The sequence below is a fragment of the Anolis sagrei genome, chromosome Y (genome assembly GCF_037176765.1).
Source record: "Anolis sagrei isolate rAnoSag1 chromosome Y, rAnoSag1.mat, whole genome shotgun sequence".
Classification (NCBI taxonomy): domain Eukaryota; kingdom Metazoa; phylum Chordata; class Lepidosauria; order Squamata; family Dactyloidae; genus Anolis; species Anolis sagrei.
The window spans coordinates 65,355,631-65,359,989 of NC_090035.1; the positions used below are offsets into that span (position 1 = coordinate 65,355,631).

At 40.0% G+C, this 4,359-nt stretch overlaps 1 long non-coding RNA gene across 1 annotated transcript; it reads left to right on the forward strand.

Moving 5' to 3' along the window:
* Positions 1-1,634: 1,634 nt before the first annotated feature.
* Positions 1,635-4,150, forward strand: LOC137095100 (uncharacterized). Its single transcript, XR_010908789.1, has 3 exons — positions 1,635-1,741; positions 3,190-3,234; positions 4,105-4,150. It is a non-coding gene; the product is annotated as an uncharacterized lncRNA (long non-coding RNA).
* Positions 4,151-4,359: the final 209 nt, after the last annotated feature.

Sequence of the window (4,359 nt, forward strand, 5' to 3'; positions counted from 1 at the left end):
AGATGACATCTCCAAGCAGTTTCATGTATATGTTAAACAGCATGGAGGACAAAACAGAACCCCGGGGATCTCCATAGGACAATGGCCAGGGGTTTGAACAGGAGTCCTTAGCATCACCTTCTGGGTAAGACCCTCTAGGAAGGAACAGAGCCACTGTAACATGATCAATGGTATTGAAAACCACCGAGAGGTCCTGGAAAATCAACAGGGACACACTCCTCTGGTCTGTCTCTGCTTAGGTCATCCACCAAGGCAACTAATGCTGTCTTTGTCCCATAGCCAGGCCTGAAACCAGATTGAAATGGATCTTGCTGTCATATGCCCATTTGAGGACCCTTGAAGAAGATGTTTGGAGAATTATCCCTTTCTGAAGTGAGGCTCTGGATTTGGAAAATGCAATGTCACTTCTAGGCCCTGAAAGATGGTCATTGTGGGGCCATTTTTCATACCTGCACCTTTCTCTATAGACTGTGCAAGCACACTGATATGTCAGGAAGTGGTATCATGTTGCTTCCAGGTTCGTTTTCCAGAGATTGTGGTGTAGCAGTTTTTAGGGACATTTGGTCTTGAAAGGTTGTGAGGGTGCATTTTATGACAGCAGGCTTTTTTAGTGTTTTCTTCTACAGGAATTTGTGATCCATATGCCATACTTTCAGCACACTGAGCTAAAGACACTGGAAAGCCAAGTTAAAGTAGCCAAGTTTAATTTGGCCTAGTAAGGACTGAATGTCCAGATCTTGATATAATCCATTCCGTTCTGATAGTGTAGGACAGTCAGTCTAAAACAATATTGCATCACTCAATGAAAAAGGCAACAGTGGACAGCAATAGATAAAGAGGGGAAGACCATATTACCGAAGCAAAGTCTCAGTAATGGAAGCCACAGCCCTGAGCTTGCAAGACCAGAGCAGGGCTGTTCATAACCAGGACTTCTGGACATCTTTCATTTGTAGTGATGTCAAGCATCAAAGGTCACTTGTTAGCAACTCCCCCCCCCCCAATCATAAATTGAGATTTTAAAATAGATGATAATTTTTATTTAGTGATAAGCATTGCTAATGGTTTTATCCTCCTACAAGATCCTCTTGGCCACACACTGTGTTGCCATTTCCCAACAACTTGGTGAAATTGGCTGCTTCTAAAGAAAAACTACGGATAGCTTTGTAGTCTTCTTGGTCTTTGTTTAGTGCTCAGAGATGCACATTACACTGGATTGGTTGAAGAGAGGTATGTGTTTGTGTGTGCAATGAAAATGTTTCTGCATGCTGTGAAATAGCTATTTTGAATAATCAGTATTTACAATGTTATTATTTTTAAGAGAAAGAATATACCTTGAATCCTGTTCTAAACCTCTGCACTGATCAATATATTGACTCAATAGGCAACAATTGATTCAGTGAATATCTTCTACCTGGGTCTAACTAAGAAGATTTAGTATGCTGATAACCTCCAGAAAGGCAGACAATGGCATGATTTATCTTTTGATATTTTTTCTTTTAGCTTTAAGCATGATGCAAAGCTGTTCCCAATATTTCCTGACAGAGAAAGAAAACAGATAGTGGGTGACAATGGAAGCATTAGGTTTGATCAGTGGGGCCTGCCAAATCAGGTATAAATGTAGCTGTTCAGGGCAAAGTGCCACTCCAAGAGCTTCAAGGTCTGGAAGAGTCTGAGAGTGACAAAGATGCTGCGGATCTTTTTAGTGGTTCTCCTCTTTTCTCTGGCCTCTGCAAATTCTTGGGTAAGAGGGAATCAATCCTATGGGTTGGAACAGCATTTCAGTTGATGCCCTGAAAGACCTAGACCCCTTAGGACTGTGGTGGTAGTATTTGCAACTTCCAAATTCTTGACAGACTTAACTTTACAGTTTTTAACTGGGTTAATTATAAACTTCTGAGTCAACAATTCCATCTGGTTTTAAGTCCAGATTACAAATGTGCAGCTCCCAATTGTCCAGATTTGGCAGGAATAGTCATGATCAATCCTCCAGCACCCCTCTTTTTCAGCTGCTCTTCTTCTTCCACTTTCTTTTTTGTCCTCAGATTATTTTAAGTTATTGGGAACTGAATTTAAAGTGCAAATATTTTTATTTCTAAATTAGTCACTCATTTTGATTTAACTTTGCTGGCCTTTACTACGCTTTACAGATTTAATGTTTGCAGATCAGCCCAGTTCAAAATTTCAGGCTATGAACCCGACCTAGACATCACTGGGAAACTTGTTGCGGACAGGAGCAATTTCAGGTTTGGCGAGGCTATTACTGAAGTGGATCTTGGCAGGATTAACTGGTAGCAGCAATGGGAACTTGCAGCAGGCTGGGTATTTGGTCTTCTTGCTCCAATGATTTCCTATGATGTCCATGATGTAGCATTAATCCGGGTGCACTGAATACCAATTTAAATTGTATCTCAGGTTTTTAAAGCATTAAATAAGGCACAGACAACTGTTGGCAGATATTTTCTATGAAAGTCCATACCCAAATAGAAAAATGGCCATCAAAGGAGGGAAGAAAGGAAGGGACGGAGGGAGGGAATCTTTATAACTGCAGAGCAATGGTGTTTAGATTCTCCACACAATACTGTGTGAGAGAAGAACTGTCTAAAGCAGTGGTTCCCAACCTGCGGTCCATGGACCACCAGTGGTCCACAAAACCAAAGATATGGTCCACAGCCTCACCATTACTACACCATTGCCTTGAAACTACATAGCAACGAGAACAACTGGTCTTGCGAAACCCTCTTATAATTCCAAGGCAATGGGGATGTTGGGAAGGGAGAGACTGACTACCCACGCAAGATCACTACTGCCACATGAGCTCTAGATTATTAAATATGGTTTTCTGTGGGTGAGCAGATTGTGACTACTGGATGGCATATGTTCTGTATCAGAAACTAGAGCTGATGTGATCTATCCAATGCAATTTTCTGAATCAGCACCCCAAATAACCAAACCAGATCTAAAGTTAACCAAAAACTGATTCATAACCCTTTTGTTGGAGAATGGTCCCTGGTCAAGTGGTCCCTGGTCAAAAAAAGGTTGGGGACCACTGGTCTAAAGAGAGGGCAAAAGACCTGTGAGAAGGCCCAATAGACTGGAGGAGAAGCCACACCTCCAGAATCTTGTCTTCTTCTATGTCTCTTTTAAACTATCCACCTAATAAGTGACGATAATGGAGAGTTTATTTTACAGGACACTGGAGATGATGATGATGATGATGAAGAATTCGATATATCAGTAAGTTAAATAAAACTAAATGTTAGATACAATGATTTTGTTCCAAAAGTCTGAAATCCAACCAGGGTAAAGAAAACACATTTACTCCCCTCAGTTCCCATACTTCTGAAATAATGATTTCTCAATCATATCTCCCATTTTCTTCTAAAGCATGAGTTTGCCACCTTGGATCTTTAGGTGTTGATGGACTTCAAATCTCAAAAACTGCAGAAAATTCTGGGAAATCAAGTCCAAACTTATTTAGGGACATTGGATTAGAAAACACAGTTCTAAGGAGTGAGAGGAAGCCTACATAACACGTTCACCTCACTTTAATTTTCATAACAACCGTGACAAAGTTGGAACTAAGAAAGAACTCCTCCAGATTAGAAAATGGGTGAGGAGGCTGTCATTCTTTTGGGTTTTCAATCTCAATTATAGGTTCATGGAACTGGAAATTGTGATCATTAATACAGATGAGTAAAACTAGATAATTGTTCAGGATTCATTATAATTACTTAGGCGGTGTCTTCATCAAGCAATACTTGTCCTAGATACAGCAGCTGGAGTCCATAGTACCAGAGTGGAAGAAATTAATCTCTGGTCTGACCGGTTTTGTATTAATTGATATTGATCAGCATTTTTAACACAGAGAATGCAGCAATTCTGAGACCAGGTTTTGAATTGTAGCTTAACTCTTGAAACCCACTGGGTGATCTTCCGCAAGTCACACTCGGCAGCGGTCAACCTCCTCTGAATAACATTTGCCAAAATAACCGCTGATAGGTTCATTGTAGAGTTGTCATAATTCAGAAACAATTTAAAAGCATGCAATCAAAACAATAATTGTAACAACCAGAATGTGATTGACACCTTTTCTTTTTCATATAGAATTTAGGGTCTCTACTTGGAGGTGGTAACGGTGGCTTTATGGTAAGTCGATTAGCATTCCTTCCTTATAATTATATTCTTCTTCTGCTCCTTCTGGAATTCAGTTACTAGTTACTGCTTCTGGAATATAAGATAAAAGCATATTTAATTTGCCCTCCTTCCACGCATTACTGTTGCCTTAGCAATCCTCAGAAAGATTTAATATTCCTAAATATAAGCAACATGTGAATACAGTGATCCCATTTGGCTTATTTT